Raw genomic sequence first — 18,822 nt, forward strand, 5'->3', positions numbered from 1 at the left:
TGAGAAGAGAGGTGGCCTGTCCCGTCAGGCAGGGCCGTGCGCCTCTCTGGACACCTCCGGAGGTGGTGTCCCCACTGGCCAACTGTGATGGCCTTGGCTTGATCGTCAGCCGGATCTGCACATGGTCTCGGGACCCCATCAGCTCCATTCCTGAGCTAACAGGTAAACTTCATGACTAGGTTCCAGAATTTTCCTTTCGATTCACTGCAGGGTCCCAAGAGCCACCACTTCATCCCTGTGGGAGGTACCTAGTGGTACCTGTGACCCCTGTGCCATGTGTGCCATGGCCTAGGCACCAGGGCGTGTGCGCAGTGGGTGGTGACGTTTGTGATCCAGACACACCTGCTTCTGTGGACACAGGGTTTTGTCTTAATCAGATGACCCCGTGACGACCTACCTAAATTAGCGCTGACAACAGTGTGCTGACTGCCTTCACATGGTCTGACCCTCGAGGTCCTTGCCCATCCTTAGGTGACTTAGGGGACCAAAAGGAAGCTGATGTAGAATGGATAGTGGCCATTATGAAACCCACGGAGACACACATGTGCCCAGACGCCCCATGCTGGGGCTAATTCTCACTGTTTAAATGTCTCTTGTATTGAGTCTTCAGGCCCTGTGGGGGAGGGGCACTTTGAGAGGGACAGGTTCCTGCCAGCCCTGGTTTGGGGGCAGCTCCGTCAAACCTGGCGATGGCATCCATGTTCTCATGTGACTCAGGTCTGGAGAGGGACCAGTTCATGACTTCAGAGGCCTGGGGGTGAATCCCAGGCAAGGTCAAGGAACGTTGATGGGGTTCTTAGTGAAGGCTGTTGTGCACGGTCGCCCTGGGACACTGAATTCTGTCCTCAGTGAAGCGGCCTGGCCTTGGGGTGAGGTCACCAGGGGTTCCTACCAGCGAGCATGGGGGTGCAGCCCTCTATCTCGCTGAGACAGTGGAGTTCTGGCGATGCCCAAGACCAGAGTAAAGCGCTGTTGGGTCCACTCAGGCTCTGGGAAGAGAAGTGTGCTACTTGGGCAGGTTCCCATCATTCCTGCCGTGTTTCATCACGTCCTGCGTTTCCATGGTGATGGACACTGACGGCTGTGGATGAATCCAAGCCTCCTCCACAGATGTGAAACCTCCCCCAACCCAACTGTCAGAGAATCTTCGAGTTGGGAAGAGCCTTAGGGACCAGCTAGAGCAGCACAGTCCTGGGGATGAGAAACTGAAGTGGCTCTTAGGGCAGCTGGCAAATCCACAAAGCAAATCCTCAAGGAGCCCAGCGAGAGTGAGAACCCACCCACCTTGCTCTGTTTGCCGACAGCCTGGAGCCCCTTCTTGTTCCTGTTACTGTTGAGCCCGCCAGCTTCTGTAGACGCGGCCGTGCCCGAGGCCTTGGTGGAGCCTGCCCGAAATTCTCAATGGGAGAGAGCTGGGGTCCAGCCTGGGGCTGAGCCCTCACTGTCCTGTCTTCCCTGTCCCTCGCCCCACCCATCCCTGTCCTTACCTTGCTCAGCGGCCCCTGCTTCCAGGACATGTAGGCCCACGTGGTAACATCCCTGACCTCATTGTCTTTCAGTTGCATCCTTCTCGAGAACCCACTTGTGGCTTCATGCCACCGCGGGCCACTGCAGGTCCCCAGGGCCAGGAATGCTGCAGGGTCCAGGCAGGGTGGTGCGGGTGAGTAAACTGAGGCAGAGAGTGGCTGCCAGCAGAGCCCCCGGGGACGCACAGGCTGGCATCAGGAGCCAGGTACAGAGTCCAGAGGGGCGACTGGAAGGCATGTGACAAGGGGAAAACACTCTCACTTTGTGCTTTAGGGTTTTTATTGTTGGTTCAAGTATCCACTGAAACCAGCCGGCATATCCGCACAGATCCCCTGTTTGGGGAAATCAAACCTCAGATCCTTAATTTGATTTAAAAAGCTTTCCGGAATCTCTCCTTTGCCTCCCTTTCCAACCTTGCCGCTTGGAATATTTCTGTTAGAGAATCCATGTTTCCCCCTCAGGGCCCTCAGATGTGAAAGAAAATTATCATCACAGTCAAGTCTTGGGTCTACGAGAGGCTGCTCTTGCTGGAAGGGGCTGAGAGGGCAAAGGAGTGAAGTCTCCATGCTGCTGCCACCTGGCTGTGTGTCCTTGGGCAAGTCATTTAACCCCTCTGTGCCTTTTTCCTCATCCCTCACTGATGGGCGTGGCCCACACTGAGTAAATGCACGACATGGAAAGCGCTTGCAGCTGTCAGACCTCCCGGAGGCAGTGCTGCTGCAGAGCTGAGCCGGGCCTGTGCGACTAAAGGGGCGTGGCAGGAAGAACTCACTTTTACTGACAGGTGAGAGGGAAAAAACTGTAATCTATGGCTTTGTGTTTTTCTTTCCCTTTTGTTCTTGCATTTCAGTTTATAATGTTGCTTATTTCATACTTTAGATTCTTGGTCCTGAGCTTGGAGCACTTTGGAAGAAAAGTATTTAGTGGACTTTAGTAAGTGCTGTCATTTGATATTCTGGTACAGTGGTTTTCAAACTATTTTAGGACAGGGTGGCAGGTACCGCTAGTTACCCACCCGTATCTAGTTTCGTTTATTACTTGTTGGGATTGCCAGATTTAGAAAATAAAAATGCAAAACTCCAAGTTAAATTTGAATTTAAATAGACTGAATAATTTTTTTTTTTTTTGGTATAAGTGTGTTCCCGTATTGCATGGTCAGTTTAACTGGGTGTCCTGTGTTTTATCTGGCTCACTGTTGTTTGGGTAGCAGTGTGCACGGCCGCAAAGATCACGTCCTTAACTTCCTTGCAGCTGTGGAGTGGCCACAACAGATGGTTCTAGTCAGTGCTTCCTTTTGGAATAAAACTTTTCAAGCAGAAGGTACTTTGCCTTCTCCCTTTGATTCTAGCTGGAATTGGAATGCAGTGCTTGGAGGCATAGCAGTCATCTTGTAGTCACAAGGTGGATGGCTGCCTGAGGAGGCTGACCGAGCAGAAGCTAGACAGGGCCTGGAGTCCTGAGGTTTTGCTGGCATCCTTGGTTATGTATTCATAAGTAACATTTACCTGAGGAAGGACGGTTGTCTGTTTATGCCACTGATATTCAGCGCTCTCAGCTGAATACAATTTTAGCTGGTGCATATGGGAAATACAGAGCCCCATATGGGTGCTCTGGCTAAAGCAATCTGGTGGTGGGGGTGAGGGGGCATAATGTCATATGCTTGAATTCCTGCTCCCCTCCTCTCTCCACCCTTCTCCGGGGTGTGGGGGTACCCTACAGAGCCCCTAGCTTTCCAGGGAACACAGCTGGCAACCAGCAACCACCACTTGCTTCCCACCCTATTTTCGTTTTTGCTTTCTCAGCCCTTTTGCTTTGGGGATGAGGGAGGTGATTTGCAGGTTGCACAACTACCTGTGGGAAAATTCCCAGGGAACGATCCTGCAACTCCCAGCACGGTTACTGCACCAGGGGGACAGCCGGGGGGCAGCTCTGATTGTGCGCCCGCCCCACCCAGCCACAGGCTCGGACTCCCGACCTCGGGTAGGGGGAGTCTCTCTCTGCCCCTTCCTGCCGCTGGCCCAGCCTGGGTGCTACTTTCTCCACTGTGTTCACAGAGTTGTTGCAGACGTGCGTCAGGTGAGCTTCCAGTGGGACAGCAGGGGCTGCCCTGTAGGTAGGAGGTAGAAGCTGCGGCCCCGGCCCGGCACTCAAGGCCTCTGAGACACTTCCTGCTCTCCGAGTGCTCGCCAGCCCTCAGCTGATCGGTCCTGAATGACTTATACTTCTAAAATATCCAATCGGTCATGTACTAGTAGCTGTGTAAAATATAGTGAAAATGAATTGCTATTAATAGAAAAATGAAATGGGAAAAGAGAAAAACAGAAGATATACAAAACAGAAGCCCATGCAGTTCTGTTACTGGGCTCAACAGCTGTGGAACCATCCTGTCAAATTGCCGGGGGACCCTCCCGGAGCCTACGCTCATGGCCACGCTCTGTGGCCGCGCTGGCAGCGGTTACAGGGGGGCTCCCTCCCCGCACCCGGAATGGTGGCGCTCACCCGGGCCCAGGCCTGGTCCCCACCCCCCTCAGTCGCTGGGGCAGGTCTCCCACCGCCTGCCCTGGGGACCGTCTCTCCTTCAGTCCCTGTAGAGGCCAGTCAGCCCCATGGCCCTGCGACAGCCTCTAACACTCGCCCCACGATCTGTGCTGGTTCCTTCTCCAGGCAGCACACGGGGGGCCCACCAGGGCCTGCTGCTGCGGGAGAAATGCTGAGACCTGTGTGCCGCCTCGCCAAGGAGCCAGGGACACCTGGGCCCACCTCCAGAGCCTCTGAGTTACCCGGCGGGGAGGAGCCTGCGCATCTGAGACAGGTGCGCCTGCGTGTGGCGGGGCAGAGTCGCTGCTGCGATGAACCCTTGCTCACGGGCTGTGACCGCCCGGCGGGAGATAGCCGGCGGGTTCGCGCATCACTGCCCCCTACCACAGTCTCTCTTCTCTCTCCTGCTCTATTTCATTTTTGAAAGTGTCGGTGGCCTCACTAAATTTCGTTCAGGACCATGGAGAGGGGACGGCTGTGACCCTGCCTCAAAGGAGGGACGCCAGAACCTGCTACAGTGCATCTCCTTCTAGAGGGGGGGTCCCCTGTGCCAGGCAGGGTCCCCGACTCCTTTTCAAAAGCAATGGCAGGATGGGGTCCCAGTAGCCATTGGTCAGAAGGTGTCTCTCTGGCCAGGGGTGACACCACGTGGGCCAGGTCCCAGTGCTGCTTGATACTGTCGGGTGCAGAACGTCAGGTAGTTGGAATTCCTGCCTCCCTTTCTCTTTGTGTCCTGAGTTTCCAGCTCATTTCAGAGCGGTGACAGACCCGAGGCTCGTCTGGCACAGAGGGGGCCATGCCTGAGTGTAGGAAGGTGCCGACACTGGGGGGTAGACGGTCCCCTTCCCGTTGTCTGCACTGCCCTCGGTGAGTAGAGATGGGCTGTCCTCGGATAACTCCATCCACCCCACCTCTGTCCACCCACCTGGGACCCGGCCTTCCCTGGGCAGTGTGGCTCCTCCTCCCCTCGAGGGCCCGGCGGACTCCTTTTCTCTTCTCTGGTGTTGGGTTCCACACTCCTCAGTCATCTCATTATTATAGGAAAGTATTTCTTTTGTGTCCTTGTTTAACTTTTTCAAGTTTATGTTTACCGAATAAATGGTGAGCACAGGTGTCTGCTCCTCATGGGCTCAACACTGTGCCGGACACCGAGAGATTGCTAGATGCAATTTCACTAGTTTGTGGATAGGTGATCCTGCATACTTGTGCTTCTGTTATTCCACGCCAAAGAAAGTTACGAGCAAGTAAACAGCAAAGCTGTAGTGAATAAAAAAATATATACTTTACGTTGAGAAAAGCAGCAGGAGAGAGAGTTAAGACTCAAATTCCTTTTTTTTTTCCTAGAAAAACTGGAGTCTAGATATTGACAGATGCTCCTTGACTTATGATGGGGTTACTTCTCCATAAGTCCATCATAAGTTGAAAATGCATTTAATCATCTAACCTACTGAACATCTACCTTCCATGTGCTCAGAACACTTTCATCAGCCTACAGTTGGGCAAAATCATCTAACGCAAAGCATATTTTATTTTATTAAAAATTTTTATTGATACATAATAGATGTACGTATTTTTGAGGCATATAGGATAACTTAATACATTCACATATTTTGTACGTTTGTATAATTCATATAACCACATCAGTGTAATTGGGAAATCCATCATCTTATATATTTGTCTTTTCTTTATGCTAGATACACCTGAGTTATTCTCTTCTAGCTATTTTGAAATAAACAGTAGATTACTGTAAACTATACTCTACTGATCTAGAAATACCATATGATCTGGGAGTTCCACTACTGGGTCTGTATCCAAAGAAAACGAGATCAGTATATTGAAGAGACACTGACATTCCCATGTTTACTGCAGCATGATTCACAACAGCCAAAATTTGGAATCAGCCTAAGTGTCTATCGGTGGGTGAACAGATAAAGAAAATGTGGTGTATATACACACCACAGAAAAGGCCACAGAAAAGGCTGAAATCCTGTTGTTTGCAACAACACAGGTGGGACTGGAGGGCATTGCGTGGAGGGAGATAAGCCAGGCATAGAACACAAATACGGCATGTTCTCTTTCTCACACGGGAGCTAATGGGGACCTCTGGAAGCTAGAGGGAGGGTAGCCTGGTGGTTAGCAGAGGCAGGGAAGGGGGGGCAGCGATGAAGAGAGGTTGATTAATGGGTACAAATATACAGCTTGACAGAAGAAATAAGACAGGAGCCTACTTTACAACAAAGTGTTGGGTATCTCCCGTGATGTACTGCACACCGTGCTGCAGGATGGCCGTGTGGGCTCCCAAGTGTGGCTTCTGCACTTGCGTCACTCTCACACCTCCGTCAGGTCGGAAAACTGCTAACCTCGGTAAGTCAGGCACTGCTGGGACTAGAACTTTCCAGAATGCCGAGTCCTCCATTTAGCTGTGAATAGGCCACTGAGCATTGCCCGTTCCAGATGATGTCATCTGGAGTTTTGACAGCGTGCCTGCAAGCTAAGCAGTGCAGGTTGGAGCCGGGGTGAGACAGTTGCCAGTGCTTTGTTTCTTCTTGGTTTTTAAGTTCCTGGGTGGGGCGTGTTTACTGGTGACTGTGTCTCACCCGCAGGTGGCCGGGCCTTCCTCTCCTCCTGCAGAGCCCCGGGAACTCTGTGTGTGACCCAGGGTCTGGGATGGGCTTCACTGTGCCCCCCCGACCCCCTCCGAGTGGGTCTGGCTGAGGGCTGCCTCCCACTTGCTGGGCCGGGCACCTCCAGCCCCGGCTGCATGGAGCAGTCCCGCCGTCGAGAAGAAGGGGGCGCTCTTGCCTCAGCCTTGCAATTTTCTCTGTGGCCAAAGCACCCTCCAAGCTCAGGTTGGCAGCAGGAGGGGGCCCCCCTAAGGTAGGCTGTGAATTAAGTTAGTGTTGTTTCTAAAACCTCATGTCCTTAGGTTTTAAAAAAAAAGTACTAGAACATGAGACTGCAACTTTTTTTCTATTGCAAAAAAGAAAAGAGCTGTACAATTTTAACAGTGACAATGAGGTGAGGCTGGACCTTTGGGGTCGGGGGCCACTCCTGCTCCCATGGGGCCACCTGAGTTGCTGAAATCAGACTTGTACCCACCCAGGAGAACCTGCACCCGTCTTCTGGGGCCATGTTCTGGCATGGACAGGGGATTTGTGGTCCATTTGTCACCAGGGTCCCAGATGTGCTGGGAGGGAGACCCGAGCTTGAGGAGTGGAGGGGCCGGGCCCCCTGAGGATGCTGTTCTATTCTCCAGGGGGTGGGAAAAGAAGGCTGCAGCTGCCTATGGGGAGGGGGCCCAGGTCCTGATCCACTGTGTGAGCTTGGCCGTGGCATTCTGTGGCAGCCCCTTTACCTGGAGCTGTGGGGGCCCAAATGTAAGTCTCCGTGCAAAGCACTTTGCAAACTGCCAGATGCCCTGCACGCCAGTCTCACCACATCTCCCCTGCTGGACCTGCAGCCTCCAGGGCCTGGCTCCCACTCTCTTGCTGCTTCCTCTTCCCCTCTTCCCTCCCTGGTGCTCCCTGCCTAGCTGCCTGGCCCCCAACTCCCCGCAAGGGCCTCTGGCCCAGCTCCAGCCGGGCTCCTCCATCACATCTATGGGGCTGGGGCCCAGAGTGTGGGCAGTGCTGCAGAGCTCGGCTCTATGGAACCTAAGGGACATGTCCCCAGATACTTACATCCAAACAGCCAGCCGTGGATCCTGGGAGCTGGCTTATTTGGTGGTTAGGTTTATGGCCATGTTAAGAGAAGAGTAATTTTGGTGAACACCCTACAAATAGACATAACTTAAGTTGGTGATAAACAAATATTTCTTATCAGTGGAAAAAACCCAAAACTCACTTTTCTTTCTCTCTGCTTTTTAAAGTAACATATACATCCGTTCTGCCTGTGCCTGCATGTGCTGGAGATGAAGGTCTGACAAGGAGCGTCTCGCCGAGAGCCGGGTGGCGGACGGGCTCTGTGCGGCTCCACAGCATGCGAGGTCCTGCGACTTCTGAACGTGGCAAGGCCCCTGCCCACGTCCCAAGACTCCTCCACGGCCAGGCGGAGGGAGGTGCATCCCGGAGGAAGCAGAAGCAGGCTGCCCACGGGCTGCGTGCACACCTTGACCTTGGCACAGAGCAAGGCATCTCGAAAGGCTCTTCCCAGGCATTTAGAAATGCTTTCAAACACGTGGCATTGGACCTGTGTTGGTTTATTTTGTGTCATCAGCACATGCCGCAGGCACACACCTATAAACAGAGCCCTCTCCCGGCCTCCGAACTCCACGCTGGGAATGGGTGACTTGCTTTTCTCCGTCACTCCTGAGCTGTGTCCTTGTGCCTCAGCAGGGTGGCTTCAGCACAGCAGGTTTAAGGTTTGCTTTCATCTTGAGAGACTCGCCACGTGGACCACTGTGGGGGGCTGGACTCGGAAGGACTTGGAGGGCTGAGCCTGGCATGCTTTGCCGGGGTGTAGCCGGCAGTGTGCTGGGCTTTGACTTCCCAGGTCAGAATCAGTTCTGAAACCTGGGTTCTCAGCCAGTGTGGGCCCTAAAACTTGACGTTTGCTTTGGGATTTTTTTGAAGCAATTGGCCTTGGGGCTTGTCCTGGGGTCCCCAAGACCAGCCCCACCCACAGAACTTGGCATATGGTCATATGGTCACCGGTGTGTTTTGTCTCCATGGAGGACACAGAGCAAAACCAGGAAAGGGAAGGGCACCTGGGGCGGAGTCCCGGGAACACAGGCAGGAGCTTCCAAGAGCCTCTCCCAGTGGGGCGGCCTCTCCCACCTCTCCCAGTGGGGCCGCCGGCTGCAGTGAATTCCTCCAGCAACGAGTGAGAACAACTCGTGCGGCCAGGGAAGCTCAGTAGGGACTCAGCACCGAGGTGTTTAGTGGGGGCTGTCATGTAGGCACCCTCTGCCTGGCATGTACCACAGTTCCAGGCTCCCTGAGGAAGAGCAGGTGTTGGGTGGAAGCTGCCTTCTGTGCAGACAGATTAGGCGAGTGAGCCTCTTCCCATCCAGGGACGTCTGGACCCTGAAGCCCGGGATGCAGGGAGAAGCCGGCACTGGGCGGTGCCCCCGTGGTGCCCCCAGTGTGCAGGCAGCAGGTCACACGGAATCTGACCTCTGGCCTTGCACTAACACCAGGCAGGTGTTCAGCAGGCATTCCTGAGGGAGGGGAGGAAGGAAGGAATGGATGGGGCTTCCAGAACCTTCCCTGGGGACTGCTCCTCCACCAAGGGCAGCGTGGCAGGAATCCCACAGCCTCACAGGCCCTGCTCTGGCTGGCCTGCGCTGGGTGGTGGGCTCAGGCCACACTCCACTCACTGGGCCTTCGACTGATGTGCAAGCCAGGAGGGCCGGGCTTTTAGATTCCTTCTCTTTGCTGTGTCCCTGGAGTCCTGGACACTGCCTGGCACACGTAGACATGCAGTAAATATTTGCTTGTTCAGAAGGGCCAGTCCCTAAACAAGCCACTGACTGGGGGACAGGGTGTGCCAGTGGCTTGGCTTGTCCCCTGCTGTCCTCGGAGCTGGGGGTGAAGGGAGCCTCCCCTTATGCACCAGGGATCCACACAGGAAGGGGGAGGGAGCAGTTTCTGGAAGGGGGAGGATGGTGTCAGCAACACGAGGGCCACCACACACGGCCTGGGTGCCACCCCTAGCCGGAGGGTCCTCTGCAGTCAGAGCAGCTGATTCCTGCCTTGCACTTTTTCCTCTTTGTTCTTCTGGGAAGGGGGTGGGGTCCTGGGGGCAGGACTGTGGGAGGCTGGAGCCTGTGGGAGCGAAACTGAAGCCCTGTCTTCCCTGTGGTTCGTTGGCCAGAGGCAGACGCCATGCACGGCGGTGCTGGTCTGACCCCGCTGGAGCAGGTGCTGCTTCTGCCCTGGGAGCTCACCCGGGGCAGAAGGCCTGACCACACTCTGTTGTCATCTGCCTTCTTGCTTTCCATGTTGTGTGGGGGCTACTTGGCCCCTTCAGGTCCCTCCTGCTAGGTGTGATGTGGACCCATGGTTGAAGGAAGACTCCACTCTTGGGGCCAATGTGGCCCTCCTGTGGCATGTGCTGGCTGTCCCAGAGGCTACTATGGGGTGCACTTTCTGGGCTCCTGGGGGCTGCCTCTTGGCTGTGCAGGTTTTTCTCCCAACTAGGGGCCTGCCTGATGCTGGAATCCACGCCGTGCACCCTGGGGTGGGCTGTGTCTGCCGGAGAAAGGGGCTCCTCCCTTAGTTCTCAGGAAGGGTCTGTGTGGACTAGTGGGTACAGGCCAGGCCCTTCTCCTTGTAGCTCCCAGATGCTGACAGTGGCCCAGTCCGGGCTGCTCCTACGGGCTCAGGGCTCTGAGTTGCTCCTTCAGGCTCCAGGGCAACCAGACGTCAGGTGCAAAGAGTGGGGGTGGGGACCCCGGGGCTTTGTCCTCAGCACTTGCTAGTGGTGAGTGGGGCTGGGGGGTGTAGTGGGGAAGGAGCTTGCTGCAGTTCATGGTGTGGCCGAGGGTAGAGGCGGAAGGGCACACAGAGAGAGGGCAAGGTCAAGCAGGCCTTTGCTTCTTGACTGTGGCCAGGCTGTCTGCCAGGCCCTGGGGTTGGTTATGTGACTTGCTGGTGCCTACCCAGGTGGGGCGGGGCTGAGGGTGGATGGGCTGGGGAGAGAGCCATGTCAGCTGCACCATGAGGCCCACAGTGGCCTCTCATACCTCTTGTCCTACTTGTCCATCTGGAAACTGTTCCCAAGCTCCAAGGCCCAGCCCAAAGTTCTCTCCTCTGTGAAGCTGTCCTGCCTCCAGCCTGACTCTGCAGGCAGAAAGAATCACTTTTAGAAGAAATGCTCGCTCATTCCTACCTTCCCTGGGCTGGCATCTTGCTCTGGTGACTCAGCTGGGAGAGACGTGGAGGCTGGGGTCTGGTGGGTGGTTTATGGTGCCCGCGGTGGGGTGTGTGCACAAGCGTGCCAGTGCGGGGTGGTCCCAGCACACATGGGAAGGTACATGCTTAGACTCTGTAATCCAGAACCTGTCAGACGATCACCCAGGGGCTTGTGACGGGGCCTGTTTATTTTAGCCTCTAATTATATTTTTACCTGAAACAATTTTCAGCTAGATTTCTCTTTGACAAGGTACCAAGTAAGACCCACCTGACCTGGAAAATGACAGGAACACTTTTAATCTTTCCAACCTAACCTTTTCATCCTGAACTTAACCTTTCTGTCTTTGACTTAAATGAAGAAATTAGGGCTCTTGACTGTTGTTGATTTAAGGAGATTGCAGAAGCACCTCTCGGGGCGTGAATGTGAGGGTTTAGCTCCTCTGGGCAGCTGAAAGAGGATGCTCCCTGTTTGGGGCCCGGGGCCTCTGAGAAGACTTTATTCTGCCAAAAGCATAGCCTTGCTCTTGGCCCGACTGAGAACTTACTGACCGGCCTCTGTGCAGGGCCCGTCTGTGCCAGGCTCTGCTCTGAGCACTTGGCATGCACTGACTTGCTGAATCCTAACCACGGTCCCAGCAGGTGGGCACTGGTATTGTGGGTGAGCAGACCGCGTGGAGATGTGAGTGAACTTCCCGGACCCCCAGCGGGCAGCAGGCAGGGCCAGGGCTGCAGCTCAGCAGCCTGGCTCCGGGGCTGTGCTGCTGCCATGGCGCCCCGTGGCCTCCTGGAAGGTGCGCAGCCAGCGCGGGGCCCTCAGCTGTGCACAGGGCAGGGGTGCTCCTCTGGCCTGGGGCTGGAGAGCGGCCTGCCCTAGCGGCTCTCCGGACGCTTCACAGCTACTTGGAGACACAGGACATACGTAAATAAACAATAAACACCAACTGTACTAGTGTCCTAGGGCCGGGGTGGTGAAGTACCACAAACTGGGAGTGCTAGGACAACAGACATTTATACTCTCACATTTCTGGATGCCAGAAGCCCGAAATCATGGTGTCAGCAGGGCCTTGCTCTCTGAGGTTTCTAGGGGAGGACCCTTCCTGCCTCTTGTGGCTTCCTGGGGGTGGCCGGCAATCCTTGTCATTCCGTAACCAGTAGACACATCGCTTCAGTCGCTGCCTTTGTCTTTGTGCAGCCTTCACTGCTGTGCATTGGTGCTTCCAAAGTCCCCTTTCTTGTAAGGACACCAGTCATCAGTTAGGGTCCACTCTGATCCAGGGTGACCTCATCTTGATTTATGGAACTACATCCCCAATGAGACGAGGAAGCCATTTGAGGAAAATGAACTGGAAAAGAGGATTCCATCCACTTCCCAGGAAAATCACCGTGGCTGTGTGCTAGTGCCTGCGCAGGTAACAACAGCAAGTGAAATACATAAAAACCTTTTCGCTGGAGTTTCAAACAGGCCAGTTATTCACTGTTTAATTTCTGGCTACTTATAAATGGTTTGTGGGTTTCACAAAGGTGGTTCTCCGCACTGGGGAGTGGCCTTAATCAATACTACGCACCGTTAGTTTCTGACATTAGCGTAAGTCCTTTTTCTGATTGTAAATATAATGCACATGTCCATTACAGCACACTTGGAAAATACAGAGCAATATGAAGAAGAGTATTGAAGCCACCTGGAATTCCAGCATCCATAGAGAACCACCGCTGACCACTGGTGTACTTTAGGGCAGGGCTCAGTCAACTGTGACTTCCTGTTGGCCAAGTCTAGCCCGATTTTATAAATAAAGTGTTATTGGAACACAGCCGTGTCCATTTGTTTACATACTGTCTGTGGCTGTTTTAGAGCTGCAGTGGCAGAGTGAGCAGTGAGCAAGGCGTGGTTGCAAAGCTGAGGACTTTTACTCTCTGGCTCTATATAGAAAAAGATTGTCACCTGCTGCTTACGACAGCCTTTATCCTGTGTGTGTGTGTATATGTGCATGCATATGTGTGCATGTGTGTATATATGTGTGCTTATGTATATGTATGTGTATGTCTGTATGCATGTGTATATGTGTGTATGTGTGTCTCTCTGTGTATATATGTGTATGTGTATGTATATGCGTGTGTGTATGTATGTGTATGTGTACATATATGTGCATGTATGTATGTATATGTGTGTGTATGTGTATATAGGTGCATATGTGTGTGTGTGGCTGCACATAAGATAGGCCATTAAGTTAACAGATTCAGTAAGTGGTCTCTAGGAAGAGCAGGTTTCAAGTTTTCTGGGGACATCCTGAATGGTTTTGGCTGTGCCGAGTGTGGGAGGACCAGGTGGGTGTTCCTGGGGGAAGTGAGGAGTGTGGTCTAGACTGGCGTGGAGGTTTGGGGCCGCAGCCTTCCTTGATAGTGGTGGAAGCCGTGGCAGGCGTGGGGACGGACGTTCAGAGAGAAGAAGGAAGAGCAAAGATGGCCCAGGGGAACGTGGTGTGGTGAGCTGTTCTTGTGCAGGAGAAGGAGGATTAGAGAGGAAGCAGACAGGAGTCTCACAGCCCTTGGTGGAGGGGGTGCCCCCAGCAGTGACAAATGCTGCAGAGAAGACAACTGAGCCCAGGGTGCAGAGGGGACACTGGATTTGAAAGTTGGCAGGTAGTTCTGACTCACATGTTCACACACACAGCACAGAAACACAGAACCACCACGCAGCAGGGGTGGGAGATGGTAAGGAAGAGCTGGCGCATCCCAAAAGGTAATGGCCGTTTCATGGAATTAAAAAAAGGAGCTAACAATTTTGTACTCAAATGGACAGGAATCCACCCCGGAAGAGCTCTTCCGTTGAATGGCTAAATTCACTTCTGTAATTATAAAAGTATCTGATTTGGTAGCATTGGTTACTGGAAAGTCTTTATTTCCATCATTTAAATATAAACCTGAGTATAATCTTATCTGTGATTTATACAGCTTTTTTGAATAAAGATGCTGTTTCATATATATGAGAAATTTTAACGTGGTATTACTCATCAACTCATGGATAGGCTGTGTTGCCTCAACGTGCATATAAATAAAATCTGTATTTTTAATTGCCATAAGGAATCACAAACCCTAGGGAAAGAAATCATAATATGAATCATTTTACAAAGTCAATAACTGCAACCCAATTTTGTGTAAGTTTGTGTTTTCTTATGTAGGTTGGTTTAAAGAGATGCATATGTTAAGTAGCTTAAAGTTCATGGCTTGCTTTCAAAAAGCCATAGCAAATACCTTAGTTTAGAATTTAAGGAAAAATGGCCTTCTGTTTTTTTTATTTTTTATTATTATTTTTTTCTTTTTTATTTCAGCATATTATGGGGCTACAAAAGTTTAGGTTACGTATATTGCCCTTGCCTCACCCGAGTCAGAGCTTCAAGCATGTCCATCCCCCAGATGGTGTGCATCGTACTCATTATGTGTGTATACACCCATCCCCTCCTCCCCTCTCCCAGCTGCCCAACACCTGATGAATGTTATTCCTATATGTGCATTTAGGTGTTGATCAGTTAAAACCAATTTGATGGTGAGTACATGTGGTGCTTATTTTTCCGTTCTTGGGATACTTCACTTAGTAGAATGGGTTCCAGCCCTATCCAAGATAATACAAGAGGTGCTAGATCACCATAGTTTTTTGTGGCTGAGTAGAACTCCATGGTATACATATACCACATTTTATTAATCCATTCATGTATTGATGGGCACTTGGGTTGTTTCCACATCTTTGCAATTGTGGATTGTGCTGCTATAAACATTCGAGTGCAGATGTCTTTTTTATAAAATGTCTTTTGTTCTTTTGGGTAGATGCCCAATAATGGGATTGCTGGATCAAATGGTAGATCTACTTGAATCTGTTTAAGGTATCTCCATATTGTTTTCCACAGGGGTTGCACTAATTTACAGTCCCACCAGCAGTGTATGAGTGTTCCTGTCTCTCCGCATCCCCACCAACATTTATGGTTTTGGGACTTTTTGATAAAGGCCATTCTCACTGGGGATAAGTGGTATCTCATTGTGGTTTTGATTTGCAATTCCCTGATGATTAGAGATGTTGAGCATTTTTTCATATGTTTGTTGGCCATTAGTCTATCTACTTTTGAAACGTTTCTGTTCATGTCCTTTTTAATTAACTAGAATAGATGCCAGTATTTTGGACGCTTATAATTTAGGGCCACTGTATCAGGTTGTTGTGTAATTTTAACAGTTCAATCATTTTTCTTAGCTCAAGTATTACAGGAATAGCAGTTTTTTATTTCTCATCCCCATTCTCATTATTTTTTTCTGGGGTGGGTTGTGGGAGGTCAACTGGAGGATACCCCTGGGGGCAGAAGCTGGGAGGACCCAGGGGTGGTCTGGAGTCCCCTCACCCCCCAACCTCATCTCTCCTTCATCCCACCCTCGGGTCCAGGTCAAGACCACATAGGTTTCTCTCCAGCTTCCCGGTTCTTGAATAAGCAGGCGTTTTCCTGCTGTGTCTCATGTACTCCTGTGTTTCAGGTTGAAATTGCTATTCTTGAAGCGACCTGACAATCACGTCAATGGCGTCCCTGAAATCAGGCCACAGAAAAAGGAGCGAATGACAGTCACCTGGTCAGGGAAGGGTTTCTCTTGACAGGCTCTTTTATCCAAGAGAAAAAGATGATTTCAGAGACGTTTCCCCCAAAGACTTCCCTCATATCTCCTTGGCCAGAACTGCTCGCCTGTTTCTGCACATCCAGGGATGATCCGACCTTCTCTGCCTTTAGGGGACCCCCGTCTTGTGGACGAGCCAAACCAGGGGACAGGTGCTAAAGAAGGAGGTGGACACGTGCTATGGTTTGAATGTGTCCCTCCAGAATGCATACGTTAAAACTTAATTGCAAGTGTCATAGTGTTGAGGGGTGGGGCCCTTTGGAGGTGATCAATCTAGAGGTCTGAGCCCTCATGGGTGGGATTAGAGCCCTTATAAAAGGGTTGCGGGAGTCCTTCTCTCTGCTTCGCGCCTCTGCCACGTGAGGAGAGACCCCAACGGAGCAGCCTCACCAGACACCTCCCCAACCTGCAGTACTGTGACGATTCCCGTTCACTGTAGAGCACTCGGCTCATGCACTTCGTTACAGCAGCACCAGCAGATGAAGACAGAATGTCTTTGGGGTAGGCAATGAGCACTGCATGCCTCAGTGATTAAATCACCGCTGTCTAATGCAAGGGGAGTCACCCTCGGCGACAGGGCGTACCAGCGGAACACAGGGAGGATGTCCCTCGCAACACGCTGCTCTTCCCTGAGGGACCATTTCCACGCGTGAGTCCCACCCTCGCTTTCCCAGGCTCCCGGCTTAGACACAGGGAGCGCGTCACGCTCGTGAATCGAGTGGGTGTCTCCATTCTCTCCGTCATGGCCGAGGCGGCCAATCCACAGCAGTGAAAGCAGGCGTTGGTTTTCCAAGTCATGCCGCGACCCCTCCCCGTGAGGACGCCCGCATTGGTGATGATGATGAGCAATCTGTCCTATTACGACAGGGTGTCAGCAACAAGCCAGGTGCCAAGCCGTCTGCCAACCAAAGTGCAGCAGTGTGACACACATCTCGGAGTTGACGGTAAACTCATTACGGAATCCGCCTGGAGAGATCTTCCTCTGACACCTCGTACTTATTCTACCAATGGGAACACGGAGCACCAGGAAATCAAGTAACCTGCCAAAGTCACATCGATGGCATGAGGGAAACTAGGGTTTGAAGCACGCAGGGAAGTTTGTCCCTCCCAGACCCTATTTACTTATGTGTCCATTTAACTGGGACGTCCAAAGCTCACCTTCTCTTCAGAGCTCCTCTTAGGTTTCTTCGATGCCCTAGCTAGAAATAATTTTGTTTTTGTCCTTTGAACTCTCATGGCATGTCATCTTTGTCCCTGCCATGCATTGAATTGTGCCCTCGAAAAGATATGTTCAAGTCCTCGCCCCAGAACCTGTGAGTGTGACCTTGAAAATAGGGCCTTGCACATCTTGCTAAGTTGAGATGAGGTCACGCTGGATTTAGGGGGGCCCCACTCCAGGGACTGGTGACCTTCTGAGAAGGCGTGTGACGGCACAGTGACTCCGGGACACAGAGGAGAGCTCCATGCAGAGACGGAGGCCAAAGTGGGAGTGATGCGTCTCCAGGCCAGGGACGCCAAGGAGAGCTGGCAGCCCCCAGATGCTGGATGGGGCTGGGGACAGATTCTCCCTCAGAGCCTTGACTAGGAGGAACCAACCCTGCTGACGCCTTGATTTTGAACTCCAGGCCTCCAGAACGGCGAGAGAGTAAGTGTGGTTCGAGCCACCCAGTTTGTGGCAATTTGTTACTGCAGCTCTAGGGAGCTAATATAATCCCTCCAATAGGTTAGTTGCTTACGTTTGCTCTGACTGCATCTCGACACTGGCATCCTTAACCCACCACCACCTCCGGATGGGCCTTCGGCGTTGCCCGACATCCCCCTCCGCGTTGGCCCATTTGCTCTCTTGTCCTCAGCCATGGCTGTTCCCAGCCTCCCCCGCACTCCACAGCCCCAGTCCACCTCCTCTCTCTGTGCCTTTCGTTGCAAAGAAAGCGGGACAGTCATGATCGACTCCTCATCGCTCTGCGGCCAAGTGACCAGCCTCCCTGTGTGGGTGCTTCAGCCCCTCCCTCCTCCACGGGAAGTGCTGCCCTCTCCTGCAGCTGGTCCTCACGTCCCCACAGCATCATTCGGCCCCTCCCTTCTGGAACTTTCCCTGGAGCACAGAAACTTGCTGTAATGCCTTTTATTGCAAACCCCTCCTGGGACCCTGCACCCCTGCTTAGCTTCTGCCGTGTTTCCGGCTGCCCCGGCAGCAGTGGATAGTTCATGCCCACCGCCCCAGCCCTGCTCACTCTCTCTGGAGCCCCGGCCCCTTCTCCAGGTGGGTGCAGTCGCAGGCGTAAAAGGCTGCTTGGAGTTGGTTCAAAAAAAAGTGGAGGGGAGAAACCAATTTCATACAGCAAGAACTGACAGCACTGTTAAAAGGAAATATTAATAGATGATTTCTGAAGGGGAGGGGGTATCAGTGGAGGATTGCTTTGAAATTATTATTTTTTTTAAGAACAGGTTTCACTCTGTCACCCTGGCTGGACTGCAATGGCCTCATCATAGCTCACTGCAACTTCCAACTGCTGGGATCAAGCGATCCTCCTGCCTCAGCCTCCAGGGTAGCTGAGACTACAGGTGCCACCACCATGCTGGCTAATTTTTCTGTTTTTTGTGCAGATGTGTTCTCATTCTTGCTCAGGCTGGTCTGGAACTCCTGACCTTAAGCAGTCCTCCCACCTTGGCCTCTCAAAGTGCTGGGATTACAGGCGTGAGCCACTGCACTGGGCCTGAATTTTTTTTTTTTTTTTTATTGTGGGAAAATACATGTAAAATAAAATTTGCCATTTTAACTATTTTTTAGGTGTACAAATTCAGTGGCATTAAGGACATTCACAATATTATGTACTCATCACCACTATTACCGAAACCTTTTAATCCTCTAAACAGAAATTCTGTACTCATTAAGCAGTGCCTCCCTGTTCCCCCTTCCTCCCAGCCCCTGGGAACCTCTACTCCACTTTCAGCCTATTCTAGATATTCCAGGTCTGTGGACTCTGCAGAGAAGGCACGTGCTCATCTTCTCCCTCTTCCACTAGGTAAAGCAGATGCTTCCCCAAGAGGTAGGCTTGCAGATCTGCAGAGCTGAGGGCCAGTTCAACTTAAGAGAAGGGTGGGCAAGCTCCTCTGGCTCTCTTGCTCGTGCCAGCTGCTGTCGCCTAGCTGTCCCAGTGCTGCAGTTCTGTTCTTCATCCCTGTCAGCCTGACTCCAGCACCTTTCTCCACTGGGTCCAAACTGGCTGGGTACGGGGAGTGTTACTGTCTCACA

The sequence above is a fragment of the Eulemur rufifrons genome, chromosome 17 (genome assembly GCF_041146395.1).
Source record: "Eulemur rufifrons isolate Redbay chromosome 17, OSU_ERuf_1, whole genome shotgun sequence".
In the NCBI taxonomy this organism is placed as follows: domain Eukaryota; kingdom Metazoa; phylum Chordata; class Mammalia; order Primates; family Lemuridae; genus Eulemur; species Eulemur rufifrons.